Genomic DNA, 22,587 nt, shown 5'->3' on the forward strand with positions numbered 1-22,587 from the left:
TATTCATTAGTGGAACACGAAAAACATTGGTATTTAAGACAGGTCGAGAGATTTTCTTAGGCCTAGTATATACACACTCTCGTTTGTCTGTTTGCGTATCTGTGGGAAGGTCCATATAGTCGATCAAACTTTTCAGCATTTCTGCATATTGTCTAGCTTTATTTAAGTCACTTTGCAGTTCTTCCCTCACACTTATTTCGAGTCCAGCGTTGCACATTTCAAATGCAGTTTCAAGACCGTTGCACTCAGTTCCACAGTCACATGTAGGCCTATGTTGACCGAGATTTGCTTCCACGAAACAACAAGAATGATACCATTTATGTGCCACTACACATATTTTAACACCTTTTATCACTTTTTTTGCACATAGCATACAATTCACTGATGGTAATTTACCGATATTCACGGAGCGATTTGCCACTACATCCATATGCGCCGCCATCTTGGAGTGTGATTATTTAAAGAACATGTTTGGAAAATCTGTCCGTAGTCTTTCATATAACTTCTCTGTGTTAGTGTTAGTAAAACTCCAGTGACAAAGTTCTTTCAAATGCTATTTTCTGAAGATTTACTTTTTTGTGGACTTGGATGACGACTTCTCATTGGAAAGGACCTGCCACTGTTTTAGAGTTCATCAAGTGTAATAGCTGACTTGGTTTATTTGAACTATAAAAATAGTTATAGCAGAAGTTAATCTTCATCATTGTGTTTTGGCGCTAAGAAATGTGAAGTAATATCTAGTTTAAATCAATGATGTCATGTCCATCACCAATTTCAGAGACTGAGACTTCAAAAGTTTAGCATTATGAAAGAAAACCAGCAATATAACCAGGTCAGTAATGTTACATAGAGTGTTTAGCTTTTCGCTGGGCAACTGTAGACTCCCTAATGAAGATGAAAAGCTTCCTAATGACGCACTAAACATAAAATGTGACTACCCATACAACTATGTATGAGAGGAGTGCACATCAAAAAAAGCATTTTGTAAGCAACTTCCCTTCCAACTGGAAAAACACGTTGCCAAAAACTGTAATACTAAATGCTATACTGTACAATGCATTCATTGACACTTGAAGTGTTTGTTTCTATTTCGTGAAGTAAACAAGTCATATGAGGAATTAGTTCATTTTATAAAGATTTCTGTTCTTCATATACAAGGTGTACTTGCTTCCGCCATTTGCCAATAGGTGGCGACAACGGTAAGTAGAGGTTGGAAGAAACAGATCGCAGACATCAGGCAGTTAGCTTGGACCTCAGTCAACATAACCTCATTCAAACATTAGTCGATTTCTGTATGCATCATAAAGTTGTTCTTGATTGAAAATGTCAGTTTACGAGCCTAATTCTCGTCATTTCCTGGAGGTTTCACTGTTTGATTTGATTTGATTTATTTCATGTTCCATAGGTCGAACTGTGTTGGGTTCACAAGGACGTGGAACGAGTCAGTTTTTTTACAAATACAATATGATGATCTTACAGTATATAAAGACATTTGAGAACAGAGTTATATAAAAATTTATACAGTGAATTCTTTGAGCAGCAATACAGTAAAAAGAAAATTCATTAAAGCACTACAGAAAACAGATACAGAGCACACACAGATACAGACCTCAATTTAAATAACATCCTTAGTGGCATTATGTCAACTTGTGTTGTAAATTAAAATTTCACAATTTATTTAGTTAAAAATTCATCTACACTGTAAAAAGCTTTTTCTAGCAGAAATATTTTTAGTGCCTTCTTAAACTTACTCTTGTTATTAATCTCTGTCTTTGTTTCAGAAGGAAGAGCATTGAACAGTTTTGTTCCAGTTACAAACAAAACACATGAGAGAAAAAATATATTGGCATGTAGTTGTGTATATTTTAAGTTTTCGAATGCTATTTCTACACGAGTCTCTTGGGTGCAATCCACCTATAATTCTTAAAGCTCACTTTGGTGCAATGAACACTTTCCTTGCTAATGGCTGGTTGCCCCAAAAAATAATGCCGTATTCAATGAGTGAGTGAAAACAGCCACAGTATGCCACTTTTGCCGTGTTAGATTCAACACATGTAGTGACAACCTGTAAAGCATATGTAGCAGAGCTGAGCCTCTTACAGAGATCCATAATATGTGAAGAGCAGTTCATTTTCTTATCAATGTGCACTCCAAGAAATTTTGTTGTTTCCAATATTTCTATTGGCTGATTACCACATGTCACACTTATATGTCTCTCTTTTCCTGTTTTTGTACAGAAATGAATAAAGCTGGTGTTACTGGAATTTAATGAGAGACCATTCACCTTGAACCAATTAACCACATAAGAGAGTATGTGATTAATGAGTTCCTCAAGTTTGCTGTCTGTTCTTCTCCTCATAAAAATTGTGGTATCATCATCAAATAATGTAAATTAACACGGCAGGCTTGTACATGATGGTAGATCATTTATAAAAATCAGGAATAATAGTGGCCCAAGAATTGAGCCCTGAGGCACTCCACATGCAATGGAACTCCATTCGTATGTGAGGAAATGTCACATACTACATCCGAGCTATTCAAGACAACTTTTTGTTTCCTGTCTTGGAGGTACAACTGTAGCCAGTTGCTTGCAACACCACTTATTCCTACTAATTTTGCTTTTTGCAAGAGAATCTGGTGATCAACACAGTCAAACGCTTTGCATAAAACACAGAAGACACCAAGTGTTAGCAGTTTTTCATTAAGGGTTTCTAAGACTTCATTTGCAAATCCATAGACTGCATCTTCTGTTGAATGGTCCTTTTGAAAGCCAAATTGGCTCTTGCTGAAAACTCCATTCTTCTTGAGATGATCAGCAATTCTTACATGTATTAGTTTTTCTAGAAATTTGGAGAAAGCTGTCAGCAAAGAGATAGGTTGATAGTTAGTTCAGCTTTATCACCCTTTTTGTACAGGGGCTTCACAATGGCATACTTAAGTCTACTCGGAACAACAACATTCTGAAGGGAAGCATTGAAAATATGACAGAGAATGTCCCTTATCCACACACAAGAATATCTCAGTAAATTACTAGATTTATTATGAACCCCTGCAGAGTTCTTACTTTTTAGAGACATGATGATTTTTTGAATTTCTTCTACAGTGACAGGATTAAGGTGCATTTCTGAAATTGTGTTTGAATATACTGCTTGACAAAGAGTTACAGCTTCATCAACATTAGGCTTGCAACCAATCTGCTGAGTTACTGTTAGGAAGTGTTTATTAAAAATCTCAACCACCGTTTTTGGGTTATCTACTAGGATACCTTCATATCTAGTTTTATCTACATTTTCTTTGCTTGTTGTATTTCTTTCTGTTTCTTTTTTTACAATATTACAAATTGTTTTTTATTTTATTATGAGAATTATCTATTTTCTTCTCATAATAAATTGCTTTTGATTTCCATATTAGTTTCTCCAAAATTTTACAGTATAATCTATAGTGTTCCCATTTTTCTACATCTTTACAGAATCTTATTGCAGCATAAGTTTCCCTTTTGGTTTTACATGACTGTTTTATACCTTTTGTAATCCAAGGCTTACTTACAGAATTGGAAGCACTGTTTCTGACCCATTTTTTGGGAAATATTTCTTCAAAAAGAGCACAGAATTGATTTATAAAACAGTTAAATTTAGTATCAACATTATCATGGCTATATACTAAAGACCAATCCATTTGCTGCAACCTATGATTGAAAGTTTCTTTTGCCTCTTCATTCATTACTCTTATGAATTTCCAATGAGGAAATTTTTTTGAACAGATTAACATCATAAAGAGTGAGAATTTGTGTATCATTATCTGAAAGGCCACTTATAACCTGCCTGACAGTATAATTCTGATGTCTACTTACATCTAAAAAAGTGTTATTAGTCACAGTTTGGGACTCAGATGTAATTCTTGTTGAGAAGTTTATTACTGATATCAGATTATGTAAAGTCATCACAATCTCAAAGTCAATTTTATTCTTATTTTATGTCATAAAGTTTGTATTGAAATCACCTAAAACTACAACATCCTTTGCTTTTCAAAGTAACCCTGACAGAAGGAGTTCCATTAAATGTAGAAAAGTCTTTATGTCACCTGATGGAGCCCTGTAGACAGCCAACACTATTATTGTGTAGAACTTAGTTATTATTTCTGTAGCCTCAAATTGTTGTTCCACACAATATTTCTTAATATCTATAGCTTTGTATGCTACACTATCCTTAACATAATTGCTACTCCACCTTTGTCTTTACTTTCCCTACAGTAGTATGTTACTAAACAATAACTTACTATATATGGCAAGGCACATTTATCAGTAACATGGTGCTCAGTTAAGCACAAAACTTGAGCATTATTTACACTATCCTTTTCTTTAATGTTAATATGAAGTTGATCTGTTTTGTTTAAGAGTCCCCTTATATTTTGATGAAAGAAAGATATTCCTTCCTCTTGCTTTTTCATTCTGTTAGTGCTGTTACCTGACTGCAAATTCACTGTAGTCTGTCTTGAGACAGGAGGGAGGAGGCCCTACTGTTGTCCCTTCTTTTTCTTCAGGCCCACAAATAAAAAATCGTTGAGTTGAGAAGGAGGCACAGCATTTCTTCTGCTCAACGGCCTTCTATTTGTTGTTGTCGATAGTGATGCTGTTTCTGACACTTCAAATGTTGGTTTTGCCACTGCTGCTGTGTTTTCTTGTGAACTTGCACTCTTCTCGTTTTCCTCGTTTTCGTCTGAAATAATATTTGGATGATAAGAAACTGTAATACTTTTGTCGTTAAAATCGCTGTCCACTGTTCTTTCTGTTAACATTTCGTCTTTTTTTACATGCTTTGCTGGTGCTGATGATGGTTCTAATGCTTTTACCTTTTTTTGAAATGTTTTCGTTATGAAGTCAGGCGATGGCGATGCAGTTATCGTTTTGGTTTTGAATTTATTTTTGTGGCTTTTTATTATCTTGATTATCAGGTTTGTCAGATATTCTTTCCCCAAGCCATTCAGGTGAAGTCCGTGTTGCGTGAGGAATCTACGTCCAATATTGCTTATATCAACGCATTTCACATTTTTAAAATGTCTGCAGATATTTCCAATCTGAATGTTGGCACTTTTTATTTCCCTGTTAACACATGACCATCTTACAAAGTCATAGCGATGCAGAATATTGACCATTATTACGTTAGTGTGAGTGAGGTTCCTCAGACACTGTTTAAGATCACGCGTTGCACTCGCTGTTTCATTTTTGTAGATGTTGTTTGCGCCTCCCAGAAGTACAACGAAGTCTTTATCGCGCAGGTTTTTTTGCCTCTGCAGATGCAGTCATTTTTTTAATTTCGCTAAGTGGGGCTTTCAATATACCATACGAATATGTTTTAGTTTTTTTCTTTTATTTTACTCGCAAGACCATGACCATGGCTGTCTGAAAACACGAACAGTTTGCTGTTATTGGAGTTCACAATTTGCGAATCGTTTTGTATTGTTTTACTAAACACTTCGGCACAATTTTTGGTCGGCACATTTACATTGACCTCATTCACGCTTGTTTGCGTCAATAAATTTTCTTCCCTTACCTTACTGTTACTCACTGCTTTTCCCATCGTTCATGCGAACTTTAAGTTGCATTTTCACTATCGGCGTTTGAAAGTACTTGAAATGTGCTTTCGTGCACTAAGCTTGAGTAGCTTTCGCAGGTTTTCCGAATTTGCGCTTTGGTCTTGCTGTTATTACACTTCACATTTGACCACTTTTTCGTAACGGGCGAAGTATCTCGCGCAAGTTTTAGCGTGTTCAGATCAATATTTTCTTGTTGTTTATTCAAAATATCCGTTTTTAAACTGCCGATTATGAACTATAAGCTCTTTATGCTTTCATTCAGTTTCGCAATTTCGTCCTTACAATTTTCACACGATTTCTTTTTTACGGCAAAATTTGTTTTTCTGGAAGGACACTTGCTTAACTTTTACTATAGCCGCCATCTTGACTCTGTTTCAATATGAAGAAAACAGTCTCATAGATTGCTTTCAAGTATGTATGGTAAGGACGTTATTAGTGAAAGAACGTGTCATGAGTGGTTTCAACGCTTCAAGAACGGTGATTTTAACGTCATAGACCGGCATGGAAGAGAGAGTGTTTTTGAAGATGCAGAATTGGAGACATTGCTGAGTGAAGACTCACGTCAAACTCAAGAAGAATTGGCATGATTATTAGTGGGAGTGACACAGCAAGCCATTTCCAAATGTCTCAATGCTACTCAAGGCTATGAGCATGATTCAGAAAGAAGGAATTCGGGTCTCGTGTGGGCTGAAACTGAGAGACGCTGAAAGGCTTTTGTGTGTTTGTGAACAGTTTTTTCAAGGAAAAAAAGGGATTTCTACATCGCATTGTGACTGGGGACGAAAAATGGGTTCATTAAGATAACCCTAAAGGCAAAAAATCGTGGGGATATCCCAGCAATGCTTGCATGTCAACGACCAAACCGAATAATCACAGCTCCAAGATCATGCTCTGCATTTGTTGGGACCAGCTCGGTGTCATGTACTATGAGGTGTTAAAACCAAGTGAAACAATCACAGGTGCTCGTTTTAATGCATCTAAGCAGAGCATCAAAAGACAAACAGCCGCATTACAGTGAGAAGCACGATAAAGTGATTTTGCAGCATGACAATGCTCAACCCCACGTTGCAAAAGAGGTCAAAATGTACTTGGAAACGTTAAAATGGGAAGTCCTACCCCACCCGCCGTATTCTCCAGACATTGCTCCCTCAATCACCTGTTTAGATCAATGGCGCATGGCCTGGCTGACCAACACCTCCAATCGCATGAAGAAGTCACAAATTGGATCATTTCAAACATGAACAGTTTTATCGACGCAGGATTCATACACTGCCAGAAACATGGGAGAAAGTAGTGGCCAGCGATGGAAAATACACTCCTGGAAATGGAAAAAAGAACACATTGACACCGGTGTGTCAGACCCACCATACTTGCTCTGGACACTGCGAGAAGGCTGTACAAGCAATGATCACACGCACGGCACAGCGGACACACCAGGAACCGCGGTGTTGGCCGTCGAATGGCGCTAGCTGCGCAGCATTTGTGCACCGCTGCCGTCAGTGTCAGCCAGTTTGCACTGGCATACGGAGCTCCATCGCAGTCTTTAACACTGGTAGCATGCCGCGACAGCGTGGACGTGAACCGTATGTGCAGTTGACGGACTTTGAGCGAGGGCGTATAGTGGGCACCGAGGCACACAGGGCCAACACCCGGCATCATGGTGTGGGGAGCGATCTCCTACACTGGCCGTACACCACTGGTGATCGTCGAGGGGACACTGAATAGTGCACGGTACATCCAAACCGTCATCAAACCCATCATTCTACCATTCCTAGACCGGCAAGGGAACTTGCTGTTCCAACAGGACAATGCACGTCCGCATGTATCCCGTGCCACCCAACGTGCTCTAGAAGGTGTAAGTCAACTACCCTGGCCAGCAAGATCTCCGGATCTGTCCCCCATTGAGCATGTTTGGGACTGGATGAAGCGTCGTCTCACGCGGTCTGCACGTCCAGCACGAACACTGGTCCAACTGAGGCGCCAGGTGGAAATGGCATGGCAAGCCGTTCCACAGGACTACATCCAGCATCTCTACGATCGTCTCCATGGGAGAATAGCAGCCTGCATTGCTGCGAAAGGTGGATATACACTGTACTAGTGCCGACATTGTGCATGCTCTGTTGCCTGTGTCTATGTGCCTGTGGTTCTGTCAGTGTGATCATGTGATGTATCTGACCCCAGGAATGTGTCAATAAAGTTGCCCCTTCCTGGGACAATGAATTCACGGTGTTCTTATTTCAATTTCGAGGAGTGTACTTTGAATGATACATGTGTAACCAAGTTGCTTCAAAAAAAAAATGGCTCTGAGCACTATGGGTCTTAACATCTGAGGTCATCAGTCCCCTAGAACTTAGAACTACTTAAACCTAACTAACCAAAGGATAGCACACACATCCACGCCCGAGGCAGGATTCGAACCTGCGATCGTAGCAGTCGCGCAGTTCCGGACTGTAGTGTCTAGAACCGCTTGGCCACCGCGGCCGGCCAAGTTGTTTCATTAAAGTCTCAGATGTTGGGAAAAAAACGGCGGAAGCAAAGTTGTACACCTTTTACAAGATGTGCCTGTAAGAGTTACTGATAAATCAATTATAAGTTCATCAGGCAAATTTAGGAAAGCTAAAATTACAAATGGGGGCTGGATATCTATACAAAGTGTTAATATGCACATCTTACAATGAAATTATGGAGTAGTCTGCAAACTAATGCAATGAGTTTGTCGAGGTGATGAATCCATAAACAATAAACACATTTCAAGTACAGGAAACCTTGGCTAAATAGTGTTTTTACTGCTGAAGGCCAAATAGAATAAATAAAGAAGTACATGAAACCTTTCACTGCATATGCGTAACTTTCTGGATTAAAATTATCTTTGACAGGTGGATAATATTGAATTCAGTTTGTGTTAATCGCCAAATTTTTAATTAATTCAGGGATAAGCATTATAGCTCTTGGATCAAATATAATTCCCACCTTTTGACAAAGTGGTAGCGTAATCTAATAACAGTATTTCCTGGGGTTAGTATACACAGTAACAGTACACTGTTGTTGTAAAAGAGAGTAGTAACATTTGCACCAGATAACACATCCACGAAGGTGCTATCCAGCGTAAATATTTTGTGATATGTACCTTAGACAAAGAGCTACAAAAAAGGACTCTGGGTTAAGTAGGTATAATCTTGTGTAGGAAGGACCTCATGTCAGGACATGATACAAGAAAAAATAAAAAAAGATATTTACTTTTGCAGTTACTTTTTATTTTCAGTATACCATTAAGATTAATCAACTGTGTGTAATAAGATTCTTGATCACAATGCCATTACTTCAGACAAACAAAAATTTATGAATAGACACAAGTGGTACAACAGCCTGCCAAGATATTTTAAGAGCAGTAACTGAAATTTATACAGCTAGTGAATAAGCAACATAGATTGTGAACTTATCAGTACTGTATGACAGTCCAAAATAAAAGAACTGTGATTTTACAATTGAGAGATAGCAAAATCCAAAAACAGAATCTTGCAATTTTGCAAGTGGCACCAGTTGCCCAGCTATTGCAGTAAACTATACATTTAATCATGATTTCAGTTTCAGATATCATTATGAGTGATTGACACTTACAAACTGAACTGACAAAAATTGTTTGTGTAAACATTTTAAAACCCGACTTGTGAAATGTGAACGACGATATTTTAGAGTCATTAGCGAATCTAGGAAATGGAGAAAGTAAACTGAGCAGGCAAGAGAGAGAGAGAGTGGGAGCATGCTGGGACATGGGAAATAGTAGAGACAGCATAATGAGCTGCTAGTTGTAGCATCTGCAAGCTATGCTGTGACTGTGGGGGAAGTGAAGTAAAATAGAGATGGGAAAAGGATTCTGCCAGTGCACCGGTGGGTTAGAAGGTTGTGTAGGGCTGAGTGGGAGCAGGGAAGGTTGAGATCAGGGTGGTGGTGTGGGTGGAAAGAATCCAGTCAATGAAGCAGTCATTGAATTCAAGCATATCATGTTAGGTGGCATGCTCAGCAAATGGGTGATCCAGCTGTCTCTTGGCCAGTTTGGCACTGGCCATTTATGTGGACACACAACTTGGCAGTGGTCTTGACCATGTAGTATGATAGAAAGTGGTTGCAGATAACAAGGTAGATCACACGACTGCTTTCACATTTGTCCCTGCCTTTGATGGGATGGGAGGTGGCAGGGACAGGACTGGAGTGTGTTGTAGTACGGGTCAGGTTTTGCATCTATTACAAGATAAGCCCATGGGCAAATTGGTTCAGAGCAGGGGCGGAACAGGGGCAGACAAGGATATCACGAGAGTTGGGTAGGCAGCGGAATACCTCTATGAATGTGTGTGGTTGGGGGGGGGGGGAGATATTTTATATTTTTCATTTCAGGACACGATAAGAGGTAGTCGAAACCCTGCCATTCTCTGAAGTATCATTAATGAACCCTGATGATGACAGAAATTCTTTATGAACTATCATTAATACAATGCAGGTCGTCCAGTCTTAGCATTTTAAGAAAACTGAGGTTGCCTTAGTCTTAAATCAGTATTTATGTCACCAAGAATATATATCATTTCCTTAAACCATTTTGCAAAAAAATAAGTTAATTTTCTCCAAGGACTGCCTGAATGCTTCAACATTAGTGTCTGGCATACAGTACAAAAATATAGTTATGATATTTAACATGGGCTATAACAGTGCAGCTGCTTCCATTGCATTTTCTAGGCTTGTATCATCTACACTAAGGACACTGTATTTCACAAGTACTGTAAGCCCACCAACCTCATTTATGTAGTCTCTTCTATGATGCCTCTTCAGTAGCACATCAGTCTGAAGTCATAAAGCTAAAAATCTTAATGAGTTCAGGATGGTGTTTGCTCAAAAATGTACACACCACCACAATTTTGGTTTCACTTTTTCATATATTGTCTTCAAGGTCCCATTGTTGGATGATAACCAATTTCTTAACTTCAGGATAGACTATAATTATTAACAATAATTTGCTTAATAAAAAGTGTAGTGACCTAGGACTTTGGAAAAGTATATGGAATCATTTTATGCATCTGCATTGGCACTAATCCGTTTATGGGTACAAGTGCAATACTGATATAAGAATTGGAGTAACGGAAGTACAGCAGTCAAAGATGAAATCTAATAAGCACAGAGTCAAAATGTGCAATGTAAAATGTGTTTACTTTTGAACTTTAATGAATTAACTTGTAAGTTAATTTTTTCCACAAAATTTTAACTAGGTTGATGAAAAGTTGGAATGCTAGTCTTTACAATGAGTGGTATCTGCCTTACCAAATCTATTTATTAGCCCAAAATATTTTCACTGCTGTTTACTATAGTAAAATTTTTAATCAGACCTAACTTTTAATTAACACAGTTTTAAACAAAACTAATAGTATTTTTGCTGTCAGACACTGAGACTACAACTGTAACAATGAAATCTGACCTAAATAACAAATGGGCAGATTTATGCCTACATCACATACAAATATTACTGAAAATCAGAACCAAAAGACACCCAGAGACAGAAAAGAGAGAAAAAATTATTGGTAGTAGTTGTGGCGTAATTAGAGCAGGTGGCTCAATCTACCAGGACCATCCCCCATGATATGTACAGTTGTAGTTTATCTTCACTGAGCCAGTGTTTATTGACACATAATGTAGACTTCTTGTTTACACCTAACAGAATACCAATTTTACGAATTTTATTTTTTAATGACCTGACATTTATATATAAAAATAATCATGAGTCATCACCACAAAGGGGTAAAGGCGGATTCTTAGGCAGCAGCACATCATTGTTTTCACTTTATACATAGTCTTCTGAAATAAGGGGGATTGCATACGTACAACAGCAGCTGCCTCCTAGATTGCATAGAATCCAGATGCTCCCAGCAAAGTAATTTTCTCAGAACCACCCACAAAAAAATCATTGTTCCTTTCTTTTTCTGGCAGACTCATACATGGACTTCTTTTTTTTTTCATCCAAATTCTGTGTATTTGTTTTTGCAATGTCCTACTAATATAACTGAATATTTATAATACTATAAGGTGGTTAGTCTGTGTTGTTGCCCCAGATGATGATTACACGAATATTTTGTCAGGATTTGTAACCGGTGGGTCCTTGAGGTACGGCAATACGCAAACACGAGAAGTAAGTTTAAACAGTTTTATTAACAAAGGTGGATTATAATACACCTATGCTATGCTCACCCATCATCACTGTGTCTGACATCCTAACACCAGCTAATTACGGTTGTATCGAAAGGCTCCATGGTGAGCTAAGAAAAAAGACATATTCGCGCCCGAGGCTGTGCTAGTTAATACTGCCCACTACAGATGGCGGCCAGTCGCGTAGCCTACTCTCCGACACAATGCAGCGCATCTACTGACCAAGCGAATCGTCAGCATTCCAGACAGGTCGGCTGGCGAGCACGTATTAATGCACCGTACAGCTGCACGCAATCCGTAGAGTCTTACATCACTCTCCCCAGAGAGAAAGAGCAACCATAGATGGCTCAAAATGACCTCCTGGGCATTATGAATCTATTTCGCCATGTGAGGTATCAGAAGGCATTGCAACATGTATTTGATATGCAGACACAGTAACGTTTGGTACAGAGAAGTGTGCCTTCAAGATGACTATTTCATACATAACAAATGCTGTTGACAAAAGACAAATTAATAAAAGCAATAAAAACATTACTGAGAATCAAGTAAAAATTAATATTACTGGATGAATCGAAGGACTTAATTCTATTTGCTGCTTCAATGAAATTTAACTCATTATTTGAAGAGATTACATTTTCATGGATGTCCTTAATCAAATTATTGTCTTCAGAAAAACTTGATAAGGAATGCTTTCCATGTGTTAATATATATGAATCATTGTAATAAACAGATAGTATTCTAGTTAACGGCAAATGTCCAGTTGCATGAAATGTAGTTGGCAACACACTAGGCATATCAAATAGTTCACATGATAAATCACAATGTGTGGCATTCAAGATTAATCCACTATTATTCAATTTTAGTTTAAAGGGTAGCTCATGTGTAGCATAGTTTTTACATGTAAATGTGACATCAAGGGTGAAGTTAAATGAGAAAATTTTATCTTCAGAACATCGTTTAAGAAATGGATGATAAAGAAGCATTAAAATTCTGGGGCAGTCACCTCTTGGGGATGATTCATAAACAATTCTTTCTCACAGCTGGAACCTCTACTGTCTAAGAATACTGCCGATTCAGTGCAAATTAACTTATGACTATGTTTACACATATGGAAATCATTTTCATTTAGGGACACAAAATATCTTTGATCCTTGCTTATCAATAGATAATCATTCAGTATATACTTGTACTTTACATGAATAACTGCCTGTCTCCATTTCACAGGGTAAGTATAAATCTTATACATTTCAAAATTATGCTTTGATCTAGCAATGGGAATAGAAACAATAACAGTTAATTCATCTTCAATCATTAAGGAGTGCATGTTGGTCAACTTATAGTAAGCATATAAATTGTAAGAGTTAACAGGGTAAATCATGGTATATGTTGTATCTAGCTTTCATTCAATTGGTAGTAGGATCTGTAAAAATTGTTCTGGATGTAGTAGTACGCTGCTCAAACAATCATTTGAACTACTTTCTAAGGCTGTTCTTAAGTTAAGGGCATCAATTCTAGCATTTGATAAACTATCAGTAAGTGTGCACTCACAGCATTTAATCCTTGGAATAGTTCTTGGATATTTGCATTTGTTTCATTATGAAGTACGTGGAAATGTGAGATGAATTGCTTTACAATCTGTTCAATGAAAACTGTGTGGTTAGTAAAGGTTCTTTGCATATTCTTTAATACGATAATTTAATTAGAGAGGTTAGTTGAATCTGTACTGAATTGTTGTTAAAGAGCTAATATTTTGCCTTTAACTTTCAGTAGATCTCGACTAGTTAAAGTACCAAATACAGTACGAAGGATACTCCCTCCAAAATCAGACCAGGCTTGTTTATGCCTAATTAAAGTTTTATGTGGTAAAACAGTAAATCTCTTATTCATAATTAGCAAATGTAGTCTCTACCTGCATTTTGGCTGTGATCCAGTTATTATACCAACATGTACCCATTTCCAATATTGTATCATTACCCTTAACAGAACGAATTAGGTCAATTTGCTTCTTTACAGAATTGAACTGTTGCTGGGTTTCACTCAGATTGTACTTGAGCACAAGTTTTGTATTACTTGTTGAAACTACCATGTCTCATCGTGGTTCAAACAGAACACCTGTAGTCTGTGGTACTATTACTACAGCATTAGTAGAATACGCTATCATAGCAAGCATTAGAATAAAAATGAACATGGTTAATTAGTTCTAAATACTGATGATAACAATCAACATAAAATAAATGAGTTTCTTGGGGTAACCTGTGGAATAAAAGGTTTAATTTCACTTTTTCACTTGTGCAATAGCTTGAATGCTAAATTATCACAACACATTCACATAAGAACATGGCTGAAATAAACACATGCATTGTGCTCTCACACACAACACACGTTTACACATATTGTAAGGGTGTCTGGAATAGGATTGCTCGGAATGAGACGATGCCTCGGCCTCAAAGACTGCACAGCGACCTCGCGATTCTCGCTTCCTGGGATGGAGAACATCAGGTCTGCCTCTCAGTCGGTCCTCGTCGTCTTGCTATGCTACAGGAAATCTACCCAGAAATGGCTTTACACGATTGACATGAATGACAATCGAACCAAAGGGCAGTTGGAGCTAAACAGTGACTGGCGACAACACCTCCAAGATTGGATATGGTCCTTTCCAAAACTTCTTAAACTTTTTGACTTGACTCTTCTTTACCACCACATTGCTCAGATACACAAGATCTCCAACTCAATACTGTGGCACTGCTGCTTGGTGGTCATGTTGTCTTGCTTGCTGAAGAAAGGATTGATGATTTCACTGTTTCACTCCCCTCCATGCTTCCTTTAGCTTGCGTGCTAGATCCCTTACGTGTTCACTGCTGATTCCGGCAGCCGATTGTGCAAAGTCCAAGGGTGAATGCATTGTTCTTCTGTAGACGATCTCATATGGACTTAGACCAGTTGAGCTGTGCATTTTGGCATTGTAACAACTTACCAAGTACGGTAAACAGACATCCCGATTGTCGTGTTTGCTGCTTACATAATGGCTAACTATTTTAATAATTGTTCTGTGGACTCACTCGACTCTTCCATTTCCTTCAGGGTGTGCTGGCGTAGTACTTAACTGAGTTATTTGCATGAACTTACAAATCTGTTTAAGTAATTCACTCATTAAATTCGTTCCTTGATCACTAATTATACCTAATGGTCATCCAAACTTAAGAATCCATTCTTTTACAAAAACTTTAGCTATATTCTCGGCGCTCTGATCAGGTATTGGTATCATGAGAAGGTATCTAGAGAAATGATATAACATTGTCAATATGTATTTGTTTCCATCTTTAGTCTTAGGCAACGGTCCTACAACATCTAGTCCTACTCTTTCAAATGGTTCACTTGTTTCTGGCAGTTCTTGCAATGGCGCTCTACTTTTTCCTACATTGTTCCATCTGTACAGGAATCACATTGTTAAAGAAACTCGAAAACGTCAGCTTTGCGACTCGGCCACCAAAACATTTGAGCTATTCTAATATTTGTTTCTTTTTTATTGCAATGTCCTGATAATCAAGAACCGTGTTGCTCTCTCATAATTTGCTCTTTCATGCTTTCTGAAATAACTAGGCAGTTTCCTTTACTAGTGATTTTGTGCAATATTCCATCTATTTTGACAAAACGTTGATCATTTTTCCATAATTTGCATCTTGGATCTTCTTCTTGAGCTGCCTTTAACTCTCCTTCTCGACTTATTGTAACACAAACATTGACTTTTCGACTCATTGCATCAGCATTCACATTTTGTTTACTAGGTCGGTGAATAATCTTAAGTTAGTGCCCACTCAGTCTTAATGTCCATCTGGTTAATCTGGAACTTGGATCCTTTAAGCTCAATAACCATTTAAGTGCGGTATGATCTGTAATAACTGTATATTCTCTTAGTGTTAAGAAACATCTTTGATGTGCTATACCAAAATTCAAAGCACAAAGCTCCTTCTCACTAGTAATATAATTACATACTGCTTTGTTTAATTGTCTGGAAGCAAATGAGATTGGATGTTCATGACCATCAACTTCCTGAGACAAGATTTGCACCTATGGCAAAATTGGATGCATCAGTTGAAAGAATAAAAGGTTTACTGAAATCTGGATAGGCTTGGGGCTGTGGTTAGAGCAGTTTTAAGCTCTTCCATTGCCTTTTTGCATTCTGTTGACCAATTAAATGTGGCTCCTTTCATCAGCAGCTGTGTCACTGGATGTGCTATATTCACATAACCGGCTATAAATCGTCTGTAGAGATTTGACAATCCCAAGAATGATTGTAGTTCTTTCAAATTCTGTGGTTCAGGAAAATTCTTTACATCTTCAATTAATTTTGGATCAGGTCGAACACCTTCACTGGTTATAACATGACCAAGGTAGTTAACTTTACTTTGTACAAAATGACATTTATCCATTCACAAAGACAGGTTTGCATTTCTTAAACGCTCAAAAACAGCTTGCAGTCTCTCAGTATGCTGCTTCATGTTTTCACCAAAAATTATTACATCATCAAGGTAAAGAAGTGCTTGTGTTGGGGTGAGCCCTCGTAAAACTGAATCCATCAGGCGCTGAAATGTAGCTGGAGCATTACGAAGTCCAAACGGCATGAAGTTTTAGCTTGATCATCTGGATGCACTGTCAACTGGGATAACCACTTGTTAAATCACATACTGACAAAATTCAACATCTGCCCAAGTAATCCAAGGTTTCCACTAAATTCGGTTAGGGTTAAATTTCGGGTGTGATCACAGCATTCATTTCGGGTGTGATCACAGCATTCAAAGATCGGCAATCAACACAAAAACGGAACTGTGGTTCTCCTGCAATTGATTTCTTCTTTACAACAGGCGAACACTACAATGAGTCTGAAGGATCTCTTGGTTTTATAATTCCGGCTTCTAATTGTTCTTTAACCATATCTTCTACCAACTCTCTTTGACTAAATGGTATTAGGTAAGGTTTCTGTGTGATTGGGGCTGCATTCCCTGTATGAATACAATTCTGATCTAAATGAGTCACAGGTAGATTTGCATGTTCTTGGAATAAATCTGCATACTCCAACAAAACAGGTGCTAAAATCTTCTCTTCATCAGCTGTCAAATGTTCTATCTTCTTCCAAATCTTGCGCTTCAGTTCACTATTAACTTCGTCTCCTCGTTGCAATTTTGCGGTACTGTTACGAAAATCTGTGTTTATAACTACAGCATTTGTTGCCTCATCTGGAACTATATTACGTCACTTTTACTTACGCTCAACACTTCATCAACTTTCGTTCCTCGTGGCAAAACAACATCCTCATTGCTCATATCTGTAACCGGGACTTGGGCGACATTCTGTCTCCCCATTGTAGCGACACCTACGCTTCTAGCAACATAACAATGCATAGTATCCAATAACTCACTTTTCTTGGACCGCTCAATTAATAACAAAGTTCCTTCCTTGCATCAGGGTGACTTAACTTCAATGTAGATTGTCTTTCCTGCTCCCTTGGGAATTTGCTGAGGCTGATCAATTTGAACATCGACTCGGACGGTTTGAACTGTTGCATCGTTTGGGTGGTCCATTCCCATGACGTCAGTATTGCTGCTCCTTTGAGTACATTCTGAAGAACGAATTCCTGGGTTGTAATTACTATGGCGTAGTCTGATCTTTCTTTCTGTGACAAATATCTCTGCTTCGCTAGCAGACAAGAAATCAAATCCAAGTACACTGTCATAACGCATTTCTTTATTTGAAACTACTTGCGCCCTTGTTGTGTATATATCTTTATTTTCACTTTCATCTTGGCCTTGGCCAAAAATTAATTCTACATCAGCTACTCCATAGTTACGTAACTTTCCTCCGTTTAACCCTCACAGTTTTAACAGCGGCAGTTTCAATTTATCCCGTTTATCTATGCAACACCACTTTAATGAGGTCTTTGCTCCTGTGTCTATAAGTAGTTTGATGTTTCTCCCACGATATACAGCACCTATCACAAAGTCATTTTCGGTCTGATTTTCGCTGGAACTAACAGAAAGCACTGTCTCTGGCAAGGGGCAGACGGAGTGGTGGCCCGTACGTCCCTGTACTCGTTTAAAGATCTGGCAAATTGTCTGTTGTTCGCATTACCTTTCTTCTTGTTGCGACAATCTATCTAAACATGACCCTGCATCCCGCAATGATAGCAGTTTCGATTCTATTTGCAATCCTTATGCTTTTGACCCAGCTTATTACATCTGTAGCATTGTACTGTTGGGTTGAAAACTCTACGCTCTTGTTTCTGCATCTCATTCGGTCGTCTAAGTGCTTCAACGAGAGTGTGTGTGTGTGTGTTGGGGCTTATGGGCGCTCAACATCGAGGTCATCAGCGCCCTGACACACATTAAAAGTAACGAATGTGGACAGACCTAATAAAACTGAAGCACACACGCAAAGAAAGCAGGAAAAGAAGGGAAATGCTACATAAGAAAGTAAAACGTAAGGAAAGGGATAACATAGAAACAAGAATGCCCCAGGAAATTGACATTGGCTTGCCACTTACATAAAATATGGGCGAGCTTGTCACACAGTGAGCAAATTAAAATCGTCTCCCTAAAATCTTTGTAAAAACATTTGACATGGCACAGAAGTTTAAAACTTTAACCACATTCGTCCGAGTGTTGCCTAAAAGAGATGGCAGGTCCGCTGGCAAGTCAGCCGCGGCCCGCTGGTCAGAAAATAAAACACAATCCAATAAAATGTGGCACACAGTGACCTGGATGCCACAATCACCACAATTTGGAGGGTCCTCTCACCAGAGCAGGAAGCCATGTGTCATAGGGCTGTGGCCTATTCGAAGCCGAGTGAGGAGAACCTCGTCCCGTCGATGGGGCTGAAAGGAAGTACATCACACATGCGTTGTGGGCTTGACTATACAGAGCTTATTGTCAGTCACTTCCAACCACTCATCCTTCCACCAACACATGACTCGTGAACTCAACAGCGAGGTGAGTGCATGCAGGGGGATAGCACACTGAGATACTTGTGGATCGAGACACGCCTCCTTGGCTGCGAGATCTGCCCTTTCATTCCCAGCAATGCCGACATGCCCCGGAACCCAGCAGAAAGCAACAACCTTCCCCAGTCACTGTAGTCGGAGGAGGGCATCCTGGATGCTCTGGACTATTTTATCTGCCGGATACAAACGTTGCAATGAGTGAAGGGCACTGAGTGAATTGGAACAGACAAGAAATTTAGGAGAGGAAGAATGTCTCATCTCTCCAGTGCCCGCAAGATCGCATCAAAGACAGTAAAAGTCTGAGGCAGTCGGACCTTGAGGACATGATCCGGAAAAACAACTGAGCAACGGAATCCCCTCGCTTTGACCCATCCGTAAAAACAGCTACATAGTCGTGGTGCTCAGATAAAATGGCAGAAAACGCTGCATTAAAAACGGTGGCAGGAGTGCAATCTCTCTTGTACTGCAATAAATCTAAAATCACTCTGGGCCTCTTCAGTAACCAGGGTGGCAGATCCCAAATGGCAACATAGCCCGGCGACGGTGGGAAAAAAGGCGGTCTAGAGGTGGATGAGCAACAAGATGGTGAGCAGGCAAGGTGGGAGCTGCAAGAAACTTACAAGCCTGGCGCACCAGCAGGAGCTGGCGACGGATGGTAAGTGGCGGTTCGCCAGCCTCAGCACAGAGGCTGGGTACGGGACTTGTCCGATAAGCACCCGTGGCCAGTCGAATCCCAGCATGGTGAAAAGCATCAAGGATCTGCAAATAAGATGGCCTCGCTGATCCATACACTCTGCACCCATAGTCCAGCCGTGAATGCACAAAAGCTCAATAAAACTGAAGGAGACGTGACCTGTCCACTCCCCAAGACCTGTGGCTGAGGCACTTGAGGATGTTCAGTGCCTTCAGCATTCTGGCTTTCAAGTCACGTAGGTGTGGCAGCCATGACAACCTGGAGTCAAAAATTAGGCCTAGAAACCGCACTGTGTCTCTAAAATGAAGAACAGTATCCCCCATATGCAAGGCAGGCAAAGTAAAAAGATGACGAGAACGATTAAAATGAACACAAACACACTTATCGCCAGAAAACTGAAAACCCGTCTTTGCAGCCCACTCCTCTAACCGCCACACTGTTAGCTGCAACTGATGGCTCACGGTTGCAACACTGGAGGAGGAACAAAAAACACCAAAGTGTCCACAAATAAGGAGCACTGTACTGGACTCCTCACTGTAGACGTTATACTGTTGATGACTATGGCAAAGAGAGTAACGCTTAAAACATTGCCCTGGGGGACACCGTTCTCTTGCTAAAAGTGATCAGACAGTGTGTTACCAACGCGGGTCCGAAAAAACCGCTGAGACAGGAAAGACCGAATGAAAATGGGGAGGCGGCCACGAAAGCCCCATTGATTCAGTTGTGCAAGAATACAGTGTCTCCAAGTAGTATCATATGCCTTACTGATATCAAAGAAGATACCGATACAGTGATGCTGACAAAGGAAAGCCTGCTGAATAGCCGCCTCTAGGAGGGTCAAGTTGTCGACTGTGGACCGAAATTTTCGGAATCCACACTGAAAGCGACTAAGGAGCTGTCTGGTCTCTAACAGCCAGACCAGACAATGGTTAACCATCCGTTCCAGCGTCTTTCCGACACAGCTTGTCAAGGCGATACTACGATAAGTACTGGGACATGTGCGGTCCTTTCCTGGTTTGAGGAGAGCGATGAGGATTGCCTCCCTCCACGAGATGGGGAACACTCCTGTCTGCCATATGAGATTAAAACATTCGAGGAGGATTTCCTTTGATGCCGCTGGCAGATGTCGAAGCATGGAGTACTGGATGCGGTCGTAACCTGGTGCAGTGTCAGAAGTCTCAGTAAGTGCCGATTCAAGTTCCCACATGGAGAAAGGGGAGTTGTAGGCCTCAGAACTGTTTAACTGAAAGTCCAAGTTGGCTCTTTGGACAGTCGCACGGTAGCGACGAAACACTGGATCCTGGGTTACAGTGGCAGTACTTTGTGCAAAATGCTCTGCCAGCGCCTGAGCAATGGCTCTGGGTGTCGTTTGGAGGCATCCCTGGTTCAGGACTGCAGCTATTGCTAAACGGCTGCGTTTACCGGAAATCCTCCGAATGGCTTCCCATACCTTTGTGGAACAAGTGGAACGGTTGATGGAGTCCAGGAACTCCTGCCATGACCTTTTCTTGCTCTCTTTAATGACACGGTGTGCCCTGGCTCTCGCAATTCGAAAGGCGGTAAGATTGACCGCTGTTGGGCGGCATTTAAATCGGCGAAGAGCCGCACGCCTGTCCCGGATGGCTGAACTTCACTCTTCTGTCCACCAATGCAAAAGGCGCTTACGAGAGCCAAAAGACTTTGCTATGGACATGTCAGCAGCATGATGGATCACAAGGGTGATGTGATCCACCCATTCCTGGACGCTGTTGGGGTGTTCGAAGACAGCCAACCGAGTGAACAGTGGTCAGTTAGCCCTGCCAATCATCCATGATGGCGGCCTCTGCTCCAGCAATACACCATCCAGGAGATGAAGGCGGATGGGGAAGTGATCGCTGGAATGAAGGTCGTCAATGACCTCCCAGTGAACAGAGTCAGTGAGGGTTGGAGAGAAGAAAGATGGGTTAATGGCTGAGAATGACCCAGTAGCAGTAGAGAAATGAGTCGGAGTACCTGTGTTGAGGATGCACAACACTTGAGATGTTAGGAGGCTCTCCAAAATTCGACCTCGAGTGCAAAGAGAAGTGGAGCCCCACAGGACATGATGGGCATTGAAGTCTCCCAGGAGGAGAAATGGGCGGGGGAGTTGTTTGATAAGATCTGTGAGAGCGTCTAAGGTCACTGCATCTAGAGGGGGTAAATAAAGGGAGCAAACGGTAAGCCTCCAACGTGAATGAATTTCAACTGCAACTGCTTGCAGGTCAGTATCCAGGGGGAGAGCAGAGGAGTGGTAGTCATTATTGACAAACACGGCGACTCCACCTTTGGCCCTTTCTCCAGTCAGGTCATCTTTGCGATATAACATATAGCCCCTTAGTACAGGAGCATCAGATGGTTTTAAATGCGTTTCCTGTAAACACAAGCACAGGGGGCGTTGCCGTGCTAGGAGGTTCAGTTCCTCCACATGTGCCTGGAATCCATTCATGTTCCACTGTATAATGGGAGCCATCTATCAGGGTGGGAGTACCTTCATTCTCACTTTCTGTCGGGGAGGAGAGCCCACAACAGGTGGAGGCTCAGTTTTGGGGCGAGATGATTGCCCCAGTCTGACATCAACCTCCATCACCTCTGAAGAGGAGTTGAGAGAGACGTCAGAGAGAATGACATCAACATCAGCAGACTGTATAACTTCAGTCTCCTTCAGTGGGCGAGTCTTTACCTTTGGCTTTGGTTTAGATTTTCTGGCCTGAGGTGGCATTGGAGCCAAAACCTCAGAAGCAGTAGGGGGTGTAGCAGCGCTGGGCAGTGCACAAGACTGGACCCGGGAAGGGGCAGGAAGTTCCATGATGTCAGCTACCACGGCCTGGTCAGAAGGCTGGGGGGGGGAGGGGGGGGGGAGCAGCAGGCTTCACAGGAACGTCACCAGCACACGTACATTGACAAATAAATACAGGTGCTAGTGCTGACAGTAGCAACCTCCGTGTTTGTGTAGAGGCATCGGTTTTCAAGACTGGCTGTTTCAGAACGGAAGAAAAGGAAGCAGCGAACGTGGGCGGCTGCATGGACTTGTAGATTTTCTTTGCCTCACCATACGGGATGCGTTTGTTGGTTTTAAGTTCCTGGACATTCCATTCCTCAAGGG

The sequence above is a fragment of the Schistocerca cancellata genome, chromosome 2 (genome assembly GCF_023864275.1).
Source record: "Schistocerca cancellata isolate TAMUIC-IGC-003103 chromosome 2, iqSchCanc2.1, whole genome shotgun sequence".
NCBI classification, from domain to species: Eukaryota; Metazoa; Arthropoda; class Insecta; order Orthoptera; family Acrididae; genus Schistocerca; species Schistocerca cancellata.